This window comes from Hyla sarda, unplaced genomic scaffold, assembly GCF_029499605.1.
Source record: "Hyla sarda isolate aHylSar1 unplaced genomic scaffold, aHylSar1.hap1 scaffold_800, whole genome shotgun sequence".
Classification (NCBI taxonomy): Eukaryota; Metazoa; Chordata; class Amphibia; order Anura; family Hylidae; genus Hyla; species Hyla sarda.
In genome coordinates, this window is record NW_026610826.1 from 59179 (window position 1) to 74181 (window position 15003).

At 46.4% G+C, this 15003-nt stretch overlaps 7 non-coding genes across 7 annotated transcripts; all 7 read right to left on the reverse strand.

Annotated features, from left to right (window-relative positions):
• Window positions 1–645: 645 nt before the first annotated feature.
• On the reverse strand, window positions 646–836 carry LOC130346760 (U2 spliceosomal RNA). Its single transcript, XR_008884907.1, has one exon. It is a non-coding gene; the product is annotated as a U2 spliceosomal RNA (small nuclear RNA).
• Window positions 837–2930: 2094 nt separating this feature from the next.
• On the reverse strand, window positions 2931–3121 carry LOC130346761 (U2 spliceosomal RNA). The gene has a single exon (XR_008884908.1). It is a non-coding gene; the product is annotated as a U2 spliceosomal RNA (small nuclear RNA).
• A 2090-nt stretch (window positions 3122–5211) lies between these two features.
• Window positions 5212–5402, reverse strand: LOC130346762 (U2 spliceosomal RNA). Its single transcript, XR_008884909.1, has one exon. It is a non-coding gene; the product is annotated as a U2 spliceosomal RNA (small nuclear RNA).
• Window positions 5403–7497: 2095 nt separating this feature from the next.
• On the reverse strand, window positions 7498–7688 carry LOC130346763 (U2 spliceosomal RNA). Its single transcript, XR_008884910.1, has one exon. It is a non-coding gene; the product is annotated as a U2 spliceosomal RNA (small nuclear RNA).
• Window positions 7689–9770: 2082 nt separating this feature from the next.
• Window positions 9771–9961, reverse strand: LOC130346765 (U2 spliceosomal RNA). The gene has a single exon (XR_008884912.1). It is a non-coding gene; the product is annotated as a U2 spliceosomal RNA (small nuclear RNA).
• A 2081-nt stretch (window positions 9962–12042) lies between these two features.
• Window positions 12043–12233, reverse strand: LOC130346766 (U2 spliceosomal RNA). The gene has a single exon (XR_008884913.1). It is a non-coding gene; the product is annotated as a U2 spliceosomal RNA (small nuclear RNA).
• Window positions 12234–14300: 2067 nt separating this feature from the next.
• LOC130346767 (U2 spliceosomal RNA) lies at window positions 14301–14491 on the reverse strand. Its single transcript, XR_008884914.1, has one exon. It is a non-coding gene; the product is annotated as a U2 spliceosomal RNA (small nuclear RNA).
• Between the last annotated feature and the right edge of the window lie 512 nt (window positions 14492–15003).

The following is a 15003-nucleotide window of genomic DNA, read 5'->3' on the forward strand; positions in this document are numbered from 1 at the left end:
AACCCTCTGTACTTTGGTCTATATTGATGCGGGACATAGACAGCCAGCTGATGACCAATCCATTAGTGCAATGGATGGCTGGAAGCATTTGTCTTTGCCTTTGCAATACCACAGAAGCAATGCATGGTCAATGTACAGCAATGACACACCTGTGTGAACAGCCAGGAGACCCCCCCCCCCCCCCCCCCATGTTATGTTACATAGTTACATAGTTAGTACGGTCGAAAAAAGACATATGTCCATCAAGTTCAACCAGGGAATTAAGGGGTAGGGGTGTGGCGCGATATTGGGGAAGGGATGAGATTTTATATTTCTTCATAAGCATTAATCTTATTTTGTCAATTAGGAACATTCAGCACCCACCCGCTATCAAGGCAGCTGCCTATCATGTCATGCCCTACCTGCACAGGTGTGCTGGCTACTCAAATGATCCAATTAAGGAGGCCGTTTAGTCAGCAGCAGCAGAAGTCCTGTGCCTGGACGCTCCAACAGCGGCCAGACACAAGCAGAAGCAGCAGAAGCAGCAGCAGCAGCACCACCTTTTGTTTTTTGGCTGCAGCAGCAAGGCCCACAGGGCTGGCTAGCTGGCTAGCCAGCAAGCAGGTAGCAATGAAAGTAGGAATCTTTCTTTTTAACCCTGTAAGGGGGTGGTGCACTGTACCCGAAGATACTGCCATATCGGGTCAATGCATAGGGCGACGGAAGCAAGCTTCGAAATCGGCCCCCGTTCTCAAAAATCCATTTAATATATGGTCCCCAGATAGGGGACGTATCAGATATTAAACTGATAAGAACAGATACTACACTTGATCTTAGCCAAAAGGCCGAGAAGCGATAACCGTGAAAGGGGCGGGCCCAACAAGGTCCCCTTCATGGGCACTATCACTGCTTGCTGTCAGGGAGGCTGCCAGACAATTTTCCATGCACACTCTGGGCTGGGGGGCAGTCAACCACCAGTACACACAGCAGAACCTAAACCCATACCATTATTGCTAAGCAGCAAGACAGGGGCCCATTGCACTCCCACGGGGCCTTTTTAAATGCAATCCATAACCCGGATTTGCCAGGAACCCTTCTTACTCCTCCTACTTGCATGTGACACTGGGCTTAGGATCTGCATAGGAAACACACACACAAGCACACACCTACCTTTGTTGCCTGCAGATGCCTCCTTGGCTGTCCCCAAACGGTATCAAACCAACACCCACGGGAAGCTGTAAGCATAGAGGACATGCCTGCACCCCATTGGACTTACCTGTGTGGGTTAAATCCGGGTTATTTGACAACCTATGGCGGTGATGGTTCTGCTCAGGCAGAGCAGTGCTGATGCTCCTCATAAAGCTGTCGCTGCTGTGAAGGTTCTAGGTGACATCACAAATCCCTATGGTTACATACACAACAAAGCTGGGTTGTTGTTGTTTACACTCTGCAAGGCCTGTGGAAGTGAGTGACATCATAGCACTGTAGTTCTGAGGGTTCTAGATGGATGCAACAATCTCCTGTTGCTTCTATGAAGGCCATAATAGACGACATCACCAAACAGCTCCATAGTCACATACACAGCAAAGGAGAGATGTTGTTTACACCTAGTGATGTCAGTGGTATTGAGTGACATCACAGCACAGTGCTAAGGCTCCTGGGCCTGGACACAGCAGCGGCTGCAATATCTCAACGGAGAATACGTTTATATATATGTGTGTGTGTGCGCGTATATATATATATATATATATATATATATATATATATATATATATATTTCTCCGCCGAAATCACTTTTAAACCCATTTCCACCTTTTTTTCCCTTCTCTTCCTCTTACTTTTTTTTCACGTTTTTTTACGTTTTTCTCCTTTTCGCCTCTTTTCTGGGCGTATTATTCTTCTTTTTCTTCTTTTTTTTCGTCTAATGCATACTCCATCAGTGCAGCAATGCTTATTCAATACCGCCAGCAGATGGAGACACTGGGGGATAATTTTCTAAGGATTTATACTGATTTTTCCTGTCTGAATTTGTCGCACAGAAAGTTGCAGGCCAAATATGTGTGACATTTCTGCGACTTTAGCTTCTAGAGCATTTTTACAACATTATACATAGGTGCTGAATACATAAAAAGCGACTGTTCAGCGACAGACAAGTCGCATCGGCTGAAAGTAGGCCAGAATGTCAGTCCATGTTGGAGCAGGTTTAGATACAGTCTAAAGTATAGATCTCAAAGTCTGTGCACAGAATTTAGCAAGGGCCTCGCACCTTCTGATGCATCAGGTAGGTGCACAATAGCATAGCCTAACCCTCTGTACTTTGGTCTATATTGATGCGGGACATAGACAGCCAGCTGATGACCAATCCATTAGTGCAATGGATGGCTGGAAGCATTTGTCTTTGCCTTTGCAATACCACAGAAGCAATGCATGGTCAATGTACAGCAATGACACACCTGTGTGAACAGCCAGGAGACCCCCCCCCCCCCCCCCCCCCATGTTATGTTACATAGTTACATAGTTAGTACGGTCGAAAAAAGACATATGTCCATCAAGTTCAACCAGGGAATTAAGGGGTAGGGGTGTGGCGCGATATTGGGGAAGGGATGAGATTTTATATTTCTTCATAAGCATTAATCTTATTTTGTCAATTAGGAACATTCAGCACCCACCCGCTATCAAGGCAGCTGCCTATCATGTCATGCCCTACCTGCACAGGTGTGCTGGCTACTCAAATGATCCAATTAAGGAGGCCATTTAGTCAGCAGCAGCAGAAGTCCTGTGCCTGGACGCTCCAACAGCGGCCAGACACAAGCAGAAGCAGCAGAAGCAGCAGCAGCAGCACCACCTTTTGTTTTTTGGCTGCAGCAGCAAGGCCCACAGGGCTGGCTAGCTGGCTAGCCAGCAAGCAGGTAGCAATGAAAGTAGGAATCTTTCTTTTTAACCCTGTAAGGGGGTGGTGCACTGTACCCGAAGATACTGCCATATCGGGTCAATGCATAGGGCGACGGAAGCAAGCTTCGAAATCGGCCCCCGTTCTCAAAAATCCATTTAATATATGGTCCCCAGATAGGGGACGTATCAGATATTAAACTGATAAGAACAGATACTACACTTGATCTTAGCCAAAAGGCCGAGAAGCGATAACCGTGAAAGGGGCGGGCCCAACAAGGTCCCCTTCATGGGCACTATCACTGCTTGCTGTCAGGGAGGCTGCCAGACAATTTTCCATGCACACTCTGGGCTGGGGGGCAGTCAACCACCAGTACACACAGCAGAACCTAAACCCATACCATTATTGCTAAGCAGCAAGACAGGGGCCCATTGCACTCCCACGGGGCCTTTTTAAATGCAATCCATAACCCGGATTTGCCAGGAACCCTTCTTACTCCTCCTACTTGCATGTGACACTGGGCTTAGGATCTGCATAGGAAACACACACACAAGCACACACCTACCTTTGTTGCCTGCAGATGCCTCCTTGGCTGTCCCCAAACGGTATCAAACCAACACCCACGGGAAGCTGTAAGCATAGAGGACATGCCTGCACCCCATTGGACTTACCTGTGTGGGTTAAATCCGGGTTATTTGACAACCTATGGCGGTGATGGTTCTGCTCAGGCAGAGCAGTGCTGATGCTCCTCATAAAGCTGTCGCTGCTGTGAAGGTTCTAGGTGACATCACAAATCCCTATGGTTACATACACAACAAAGCTGGGTTGTTGTTGTTTACACTCTGCAAGGCCTGTGGAAGTGAGTGACATCATAGCACTGTAGTTCTGAGGGTTCTAGATGGATGCAACAATCTCCTGTTGCTTCTATGAAGGCCATAATAGACGACATCACCAAACAGCTCCATAGTCACATACACAGCAAAGGAGAGATGTTGTTTACACCTAGTGATGTCAGTGGTATTGAGTGACATCACAGCACAGTGCTAAGGCTCCTGGGCCTGGACACAGCAGCGGCTGCAATATCTCAACGGAGAATACGTTTATATATATGTGTGTGTGTGCGCGTATATATATATATATATATATATATATATATATATATATATATATTTCTCCGCCGAAATCACTTTTAAACCCATTTCCACCTTTTTTTCCCTTCTCTTCCTCTTACTTTTTTTTCACGTTTTTTTACGTTTTTCTCCTTTTCGCCTCTTTTCTGGGCGTATTATTCTTCTTTTTCTTCTTTTTTTTCATCTAATGCATACCCCATCAGTGCAGCAATGCTTATTCAATACCGCCAGCAGATGGAGACACTGGGGGATAATTTTCTAAGGATTTATACTGATTTTTCCTGTCTGAATTTGTCGCACAGAAAGTTGCAGGCCAAATATGTGTGACATTTCTGCGACTTTAGCTTCTAGAGCATTTTTACAACATTATACATAGGTGCTGAATACATAAAAAGCGACTGTTCAGCGACAGACAAGTCGCATCGGCTGAAAGTAGGCCAGAATGTCAGTCCATGTTGGAGCAGGTTTAGATACAGTCTAAAGTATAGATCTCAAAGTCTGTGCACAGAATTTAGCAAGGGCCTCGCACCTTCTGATGCATCAGGTAGGTGCACAATAGCATAGCCTAACCCTCTGTACTTTGGTCTATATTGATGCGGGACATAGACAGCCAGCTGATGACCAATCCATTAGTGCAATGGATGGCTGGAAGCATTTGTCTTTGCCTTTGCAATACCACAGAAGCAATGCATGGTCAATGTACAGCAATGACACACCTGTGTGAACAGCCAGGAGACCCCCCCCCCCCCCCCCCCATGTTATGTTACATAGTTACATAGTTAGTACGGTCGAAAAAAGACATATGTCCATCAAGTTCAACCAGGGAATTAAGGGGTAGGGGTGTGGCGCGATATTGGGGAAGGGATGAGATTTTATATTTCTTCATAAGCATTAATCTTATTTTGTCAATTAGGAACATTCAGCACCCACCCGCTATCAAGGCAGCTGCCTATCATGTCATGCCCTACCTGCACAGGTGTGCTGGCTACTCAAATGATCCAATTAAGGAGGCCATTTAGTCAGCAGCAGCAGAAGTCCTGTGCCTGGACGCTCCAACAGCGGCCAGACACAAGCAGAAGCAGCAGAAGCAGCAGCAGCAGCACCACCTTTTGTTTTTTGGCTGCAGCAGCAAGGCCCACAGGGCTGGCTAGCTGGCTAGCCAGCAAGCAGGTAGCAATGAAAGTAGGAATCTTTCTTTTTAACCCTGTAAGGGGGTGGTGCACTGTACCCGAAGATACTGCCATATCGGGTCAATGCATAGGGCGACGGAAGCAAGCTTCGAAATCGGCCCCCGTTCTCAAAAATCCATTTAATATATGGTCCCCAGATAGGGGACGTATCAGATATTAAACTGATAAGAACAGATACTACACTTGATCTTAGCCAAAAGGCCGAGAAGCGATAACCGTGAAAGGGGCGGGCCCAACAAGGTCCCCTTCATGGGCACTATCACTGCTTGCTGTCAGGGAGGCTGCCAGACAATTTTCCATGCACACTCTGGGCTGGGGGGCAGTCAACCACCAGTACACACAGCAGAACCTAAACCCATACCCCATTATTGCTAAGCAGCAAGACAGGGGCCCATTGCACTCCCACGGGGCCTTTTTAAATGCAATCCATAACCCGGATTTGCCAGGAACCCTTCTTACTCCTCCTACTTGCATGTGACACTGGGCTTAGGATCTGCATAGGAAACACACACACAAGCACACACCTACCTTTGTTGCCTGCAGATGCCTCCTTGGCTGTCCCCAAACGGTATCAAACCAACACCCACGGGAAGCTGTAAGCATAGAGGACATGCCTGCACCCCATTGGACTTACCTGTGTGGGTTAAATCCGGGTTATTTGACAACCTATGGCGGTGATGGTTCTGCTCAGGCAGAGCAGTGCTGATGCTCCTCATAAAGCTGTCGCTGCTGTGAAGGTTCTAGGTGACATCACAAATCCCTATGGTTACATACACAACAAAGCTGGGTTGTTGTTGTTTACACTCTGCAAGGCCTGTGGAAGTGAGTGACATCATAGCACTGTAGTTCTGAGGGTTCTAGATGGATGCAACAATCTCCTGTTGCTTCTATGAAGGCCATAATAGACGACATCACCAAACAGCTCCATAGTCACATACACAGCAAAGGAGAGATGTTGTTTACACCTAGTGATGTCAGTGGTATTGAGTGACATCACAGCACAGTGCTAAGGCTCCTGGGCCTGGACACAGCAGCGGCTGCAATATCTCAACGGAGAATACGTTTATATATATGTGTGTGTGTGCGCGTATATATATATATATATATATATATATATATATATATATATATATATATTTCTCCGCCGAAATCACTTTTAAACCCATTTCCACCTTTTTTTCCCTTCTCTTCCTCTTACTTTTTTTTCACGTTTTTTTACGTTTTTCTCCTTTTCGCCTCTTTTCTGGGCGTATTATTCTTCTTTTTCTTCTTTTTTTTCGTCTAATGCATACCCCATCAGTGCAGCAATGCTTATTCAATACCGCCAGCAGATGGAGACACTGGGGGATAATTTTCTAAGGATTTATACTGATTTTTCCTGTCTGAATTTGTCGCACAGAAAGTTGCAGGCCAAATATGTGTGACATTTCTGCGACTTTAGCTTCTAGAGCATTTTTACAACATTATACATAGGTGCTGAATACATAAAAAGCGACTGTTCAGCGACAGACAAGTCGCATCGGCTGAAAGTAGGCCAGAATGTCAGTCCATGTTGGAGCAGGTTTAGATACAGTCTAAAGTATAGATCTCAAAGTCTGTGCACAGAATTTAGCAAGGGCCTCGCACCTTCTGATGCATCAGGTAGGTGCACAATAGCATAGCCTAACCCTCTGTACTTTGGTCTATATTGATGCGGGACATAGACAGCCAGCTGATGACCAATCCATTAGTGCAATGGATGGCTGGAAGCATTTGTCTTTGCCTTTGCAATACCACAGAAGCAATGCATGGTCAATGTACAGCAATGACACACCTGTGTGAACAGCCAGGAGACACCCCCCCCCCCCCCCCATGTTATGTTACATAGTTACATAGTTAGTACGGTCGAAAAAAGACATATGTCCATCAAGTTCAACCAGGGAATTAAGGGGTAGGGGTGTGGCGCGATATTGGGGAAGGGATGAGATTTTATATTTCTTCATAAGCATTAATCTTATTTTGTCAATTAGGAACATTCAGCACCCACCCGCTATCAAGGCAGCTGCCTATCATGTCATGCCCTACCTGCACAGGTGTGCTGGCTACTCAAATGATCCAATTAAGGAGGCCATTTAGTCAGCAGCAGCAGAAGTCCTGTGCCTGGACGCTCCAACAGCGGCCAGACACAAGCAGAAGCAGCAGAAGCAGCAGCAGCAGCACCACCTTTTGTTTTTTGGCTGCAGCAGCAAGGCCCACAGGGCTGGCTAGCTGGCTAGCCAGCAAGCAGGTAGCAATGAAAGTAGGAATCTTTCTTTTTAACCCTGTAAGGGGGTGGTGCACTGTACCCGAAGATACTGCCATATCGGGTCAATGCATAGGGCGACGGAAGCAAGCTTCGAAATCGGCCCCCGTTCTCAAAAATCCATTTAATATATGGTCCCCAGATAGGGGACGTATCAGATATTAAACTGATAAGAACAGATACTACACTTGATCTTAGCCAAAAGGCCGAGAAGCGATAACCGTGAAAGGGGCGGGCCCAACAAGGTCCCCTTCATGGGCACTATCACTGCTTGCTGTCAGGGAGGCTGCCAGACAATTTTCCATGCACACTCTGGGCTGGGGGGCAGTCAACCACCAGTACACACAGCAGAACCTAAACCCATACCATTATTGCTAAGCAGCAAGACAGGGGCCCATTGCACTCCCACGGGGCCTTTTTAAATGCAATCCATAACCCGGATTTGCCAGGAACCCTTCTTACTCCTCCTACTTGCATGTGACACTGGGCTTAGGATCTGCATAGGAAACACACACACAAGCACACACCTACCTTTGTTGCCTGCAGATGCCTCCTTGGCTGTCCCCAAACGGTATCAAACCAACACCCACGGGAAGCTGTAAGCATAGAGGACATGCCTGCACCCCATTGGACTTACCTGTGTGGGTTAAATCCGGGTTATTTGACAACCTATGGCGGTGATGGTTCTGCTCAGGCAGAGCAGTGCTGATGCTCCTCATAAAGCTGTCGCTGCTGTGAAGGTTCTAGGTGACATCACAAATCCCTATGGTTACATACACAACAAAGCTGGGTTGTTGTTGTTTACACTCTGCAAGGCCTGTGGAAGTGAGTGACATCATAGCACTGTAGTTCTGAGGGTTCTAGATGGATGCAACAATCTCCTGTTGCTTCTATGAAGGCCATAATAGACGACATCACCAAACAGCTCCATAGTCACATACACAGCAAAGGAGAGATGTTGTTTACACCTAGTGATGTCAGTGGTATTGAGTGACATCACAGCACAGTGCTAAGGCTCCTGGGCCTGGACACAGCAGCGGCTGCAATATCTCAACGGAGAATACGTTTATATATATGTGTGTGTGTGCGCGTATATATATATATATATATATATATATATATATATATATATATATATTTCTCCGCCGAAATCACTTTTAAACCCATTTCCACCTTTTTTTCCCTTCTCTTCCTCTTACTTTTTTTTCACGTTTTTTTACGTTTTTCTCCTTTTCGCCTCTTTTCTGGGCGTATTATTCTTCTTTTTCTTCTTTTTTTTCGTCTAATGCATACCCCATCAGTGCAGCAATGCTTATTCAATACCGCCAGCAGATGGAGACACTGGGGGATAATTTTCTAAGGATTTATACTGATTTTTCCTGTCTGAATTTGTCGCACAGAAAGTTGCAGGCCAAATATGTGTGACATTTCTGCGACTTTAGCTTCTAGAGCATTTTTACAACATTATACATAGGTGCTGAATACATAAAAAGCGACTGTTCAGCGACAGACAAGTCGCATCGGCTGAAAGTAGGCCAGAATGTCAGTCCATGTTGGAGCAGGTTTAGATACAGTCTAAAGTATAGATCTCAAAGTCTGTGCACAGAATTTAGCAAGGGCCTCGCACCTTCTGATGCATCAGGTAGGTGCACAATAGCATAGCCTAACCCTCTGTACTTTGGTCTATATTGATGCGGGACATAGACAGCCAGCTGATGACCAATCCATTAGTGCAATGGATGGCTGGAAGCATTTGTCTTTGCCTTTGCAATACCACAGAAGCAATGCATGGTCAATGTACAGCAATGACACACCTGTGTGAACAGCCAGGAGACCCCCCCCCATGTTATGTTACATAGTTACATAGTTAGTACGGTCGAAAAAAGACATATGTCCATCAAGTTCAACCAGGGAATTAAGGGGTAGGGGTGTGGCGCGATATTGGGGAAGGGATGAGATTTTATATTTCTTCATAAGCATTAATCTTATTTTGTCAATTAGGAACATTCAGCACCCACCCGCTATCAAGGCAGCTGCCTATCATGTCATGCCCTACCTGCACAGGTGTGCTGGCTACTCAAATGATCCAATTAAGGAGGCCATTTAGTCAGCAGCAGCAGAAGTCCTGTGCCTGGACGCTCCAACAGCGGCCAGACACAAGCAGAAGCAGCAGAAGCAGCAGCAGCAGCAGCACCTTTTGTTTTTTGGCTGCAGCAGCAAGGCCCACAGGGCTGGCTAGCTGGCTAGCCAGCAAGCAGGTAGCAATGAAAGTAGGAATCTTTCTTTTTAACCCTGTAAGGGGGTGGTGCACTGTACCCGAAGATACTGCCATATCGGGTCAATGCATAGGGCGACGGAAGCAAGCTTCGAAATCGGCCCCCGTTCTCAAAAATCCATTTAATATATGGTCCCCAGATAGGGGACGTATCAGATATTAAACTGATAAGAACAGATACTACACTTGATCTTAGCCAAAAGGCCGAGAAGCGATAACCGTGAAAGGGGCGGGCCCAACAAGGTCCCCTTCATGGGCACTATCACTGCTTGCTGTCAGGGAGGCTGCCAGACAATTTTCCATGCACACTCTGGGCTGGGGGGCAGTCAACCACCAGTACACACAGCAGAACCTAAACCCATACCATTATTGCTAAGCAGCAAGACAGGGGCCCATTGCACTCCCACGGGGCCTTTTTAAATGCAATCCATAACCCGGATTTGCCAGGAACCCTTCTTACTCCTCCTACTTGCATGTGACACTGGGCTTAGGATCTGCATAGGAAACACACACACAAGCACACACCTACCTTTGTTGCCTGCAGATGCCTCCTTGGCTGTCCCCAAACGGTATCAAACCAACACCCACGGGAAGCTGTAAGCATAGAGGACATGCCTGCACCCCATTGGACTTACCTGTGTGGGTTAAATCCGGGTTATTTGACAACCTATGGCGGTGATGGTTCTGCTCAGGCAGAGCAGTGCTGATGCTCCTCATAAAGCTGTCGCTGCTGTGAAGGTTCTAGGTGACATCACAAATCCCTATGGTTACATACACAACAAAGCTGGGTTGTTGTTGTTTACACTCTGCAAGGCCTGTGGAAGTGAGTGACATCATAGCACTGTAGTTCTGAGGGTTCTAGATGGATGCAACAATCTCCTGTTGCTTCTATGAAGGCCGTAATAGACGACATCACCAAACAGCTCCATAGTCACATACACAGCAAAGGAGAGATGTTGTTTACACCTAGTGATGTCAGTGGTATTGAGTGACATCACAGCACAGTGCTAAGGCTCCTGGGCCTGGACACAGCAGCGGCTGCAATATCTCAACGGAGAATACGTTTATATATATGTGTGTGTGTGCGCGTATATATATATATATATATATATATATATATATATATATATATATTTCTCCGCCGAAATCACTTTTAAACCCATTTCCACCTTTTTTTCCCCTTCTCTTCCTCTTACTTTTTTTTCACGTTTTTTTACGTTTTTCTCCTTTTCGCCTCTTTTCTGGGCGTATTATTCTTCTTTTTCTTCTTTTTTTTCGTCTAATGCATACCCCATCAGTGCAGCAATGCTTATTCAATACCGCCAGCAGATGGAGACACTGGGGGATAATTTTCTAAGGATTTATACTGATTTTTCCTGTCTGAATTTGTCGCACAGAAAGTTGCAGGCCAAATATGTGTGACATTTCTGCGACTTTAGCTTCTAGAGCATTTTTACAACATTATACATAGGTGCTGAATACATAAAAAGCGACTGTTCAGCGACAGACAAGTCGCATCGGCTGAAAGTAGGCCAGAATGTCAGTCCATGTTGGAGCAGGTTTAGATACAGTCTAAAGTATAGATCTCAAAGTCTGTGCACAGAATTTAGCAAGGGCCTCGCACCTTCTGATGCATCAGGTAGGTGCACAATAGCATAGCCTAACCCTCTGTACTTTGGTCTATATTGATGCGGGACATAGACAGCCAGCTGATGACCAATCCATTAGTGCAATGGATGGCTGGAAGCATTTGTCTTTGCCTTTGCAATACCACAGAAGCAATGCATGGTCAATGTACAGCAATGACACACCTGTGTGAACAGCCAGGAGACCCCCCCCCATGTTATGTTACATAGTTACATAGTTAGTACGGTCGAAAAAAGACATATGTCCATCAAGTTCAACCAGGGAATTAAGGGGTAGGGGTGTGGCGCGATATTGGGGAAGGGATGAGATTTTATATTTCTTCATAAGCATTAATCTTATTTTGTCAATTAGGAACATTCAGCACCCACCCGCTATCAAGGCAGCTGCCTATCATGTCATGCCCTACCTGCACAGGTGTGCTGGCTACTCAAATGATCCAATTAAGGAGGCCATTTAGTCAGCAGCAGCAGAAGTCCTGTGCCTGGACGCTCCAACAGCGGCCAGACACAAGCAGAAGCAGCAGAAGCAGCAGCAGCAGCACCACCTTTTGTTTTTTGGCTGCAGCAGCAAGGCCCACAGGGCTGGCTAGCTGGCTAGCCAGCAAGCAGGTAGCAATGAAAGTAGGAATCTTTCTTTTTAACCCTGTAAGGGGGTGGTGCACTGTACCCGAAGATACTGCCATATCGGGTCAATGCATAGGGCGACGGAAGCAAGCTTCGAAATCGGCCCCCGTTCTCAAAAATCCATTTAATATATGGTCCCCAGATAGGGGACGTATCAGATATTAAACTGATAAGAACAGATACTACACTTGATCTTAGCCAAAAGGCCGAGAAGCGATAACCGTGAAAGGGGCGGGCCCAACAAGGTCCCCTTCATGGGCACTATCACTGCTTGCTGTCAGGGAGGCTGCCAGACAATTTTCCATGCACACTCTGGGCTGGGGGGCAGTCAACCACCAGTACACACAGCAGAACCTAAACCCATACCATTATTGCTAAGCAGCAAGACAGGGGCCCATTGCACTCCCACGGGGCCTTTTTAAATGCAATCCATAACCCGGATTTGCCAGGAACCCTTCTTACTCCTCCTACTTGCATGTGACACTGGGCTTAGGATCTGCATAGGAAACACACACACAAGCACACACCTACCTTTGTTGCCTGCAGATGCCTCCTTGGCTGTCCCCAAACGGTATCAAACCAACACCCACGGGAAGCTGTAAGCATAGAGGACATGCCTGCACCCCATTGGACTTACCTGTGTGGGTTAAATCCGGGTTATTTGACAACCTATGGCGGTGATGGTTCTGCTCAGGCAGAGCAGTGCTGATGCTCCTCATAAAGCTGTCGCTGCTGTGAAGGTTCTAGGTGACATCACAAATCCCTATGGTTACATACACAACAAAGCTGGGTTGTTGTTGTTTACACTCTGCAAGGCCTGTGGAAGTGAGTGACATCATAGCACTGTAGTTCTGAGGGTTCTAGATGGATGCAACAATCTCCTGTTGCTTCTATGAAGGCCGTAATAGACGACATCACCAAACAGCTCCATAGTCACATACACAGCAAAGGAGAGATGTTGTTTACACCTAGTGATGTCAGTGGTATTGAGTGACATCACAGCACAGTGCTAAGGCTCCTGGGCCTGGACACAGCAGCGGCTGCAATATCTCAACGGAGAATACGTTTATATATATGTGTGTGTGTGCGCGTATATATATATATATATATATATATATATATATATATATTTCTCCGCCGAAATCACTTTTAAACCCATTTCCACCTTTTTTTCCCTTCTCTTCCTCTTACTTTTTTTTCACGTTTTTTTACGTTTTTCTCCTTTTCGCCTCTTTTCTGGGCGTATTATTCTTCTTTTTCTTCTTTTTTTTCGTCTAATGCATACCCCATCAGTGCAGCAATGCTTATTCAATACCGCCAGCAGATGGAGACACTGGGGGATAATTTTCTAAGGATTTATACTGATTTTTCCTGTCTGAATTTGTCGCACAGAAAGTTGCAGGCCAAATATGTGTGACATTTCTGCGACTTTAGCTTCTAGAGCATTTTTACAACATTATACATAGGTGCTGAATACATAAAAAGCGACTGTTCAGCGACAGACAAGTCGCATCGGCTGAAAGTAGGCCAGAATGTCAGTCCATGTTGGAGCAGGTTTAGATACAGTCTAAAGTATAGATCTCAAAGTCTGTGCACAGAATTTAGCAAGGGCCTCGCACCTTCTGATGCATCAGGTAGGTGCACAATAGCATAGCCTAACCCTCTGTACTTTGGTCTATATTGATGCGGGACATAGACAGCCAGCTGATGACCAATCCATTAGTGCAATGGATGGCTGGAAGCATTTGTCTTTGCCTTTGCAATACCACAGAAGCAATGCATGGTCAATGTACAGCAATGACACACCTGTGTGAACAGCCAGGAGACACCCCCCCCCCCCCCCATGTTATGTTACATAGTTACATAGTTAGTACGGTCGAAAAAAGACATATGTCCATCAAGTTCAACCAGGGAATTAAGGGGTAGGGGTGTGGCGCGATATTGGGGAAGGGATGAGATTTTATATTTCTTCATAAGCATTAATCTTATTTTGTCAATTAGGAACATTCAGCACCCACCCGCTATCAAGGCAGCTGCCTATCATGTCATGCCCTACCTGCACAGGTGTGCTGGCTACTCAAATGATCCAATTAAGGAGGCCATTTAGTCAGCAGCAGCAGAAGTCCTGTGCCTGGACGCTCCAACAGCGGCCAGACACAAGCAGAAGCAGCAGCACCACCTTTTGTTTTTTGGCTGCAGCAGCAAGGCCCACAGGGCTGGCTAGCTGGCTAGCCAGCAAGCAGGTAGCAATGAAAGTAGGAATCTTTCTTTTTAACCCTGTAAGGGGGTGGTGCACTGTACCCGAAGATACTGCCATATCGGGTCAATGCATAGGGCGACGGAAGCAAGCTTCGAAATCGGCCCCCGTTCTCAAAAATCCATTTAATATATGGTCCCCAGATAGGGGACGTATCAGATATTAAACTGATAAGAACAGATACTACACTTGATCTTAGCCAAAAGGCCGAGAAGCGATAACCGTGAAAGGGGCGGGCCCAACAAGGTCCCCTTCATGGGCACTATCACTGCTTGCTGTCAGGGAGGCTGCCAGACAATTTTCCATGCACACTCTGGGCTGGGGGGCAGTCAACCACCAGTACACACAGCAGAACCTAAACCCATACCATTATTGCTAAGCAGCAAGACAGGGGCCCATTGCACTCCCACGGGGCCTTTTTAAATGCAATCCATAACCCGGATTTGCCAGGAACCCTTCTTACTCCTCCTACTTGCATGTGACACTGGGCTTAGGATCTGCATAGGAAACACACACACAAGCACACACCTACCTTTGTTGCCTGCAGATGCCTCCTTGGCTGTCCCCAAACGGTATCAAACCAACACCCACGGGAAGCTGTAAGCATAGAGGACATGCCTGCACCCCATTGGACTTACCTGTGTGGGTTAAATCCGGGTTATTTGACAACCTATGGCGGTGATGGTTCTGCTCAGGCAGAGCAGTGCTGATGCTCCTCATAAAGCTGTCGC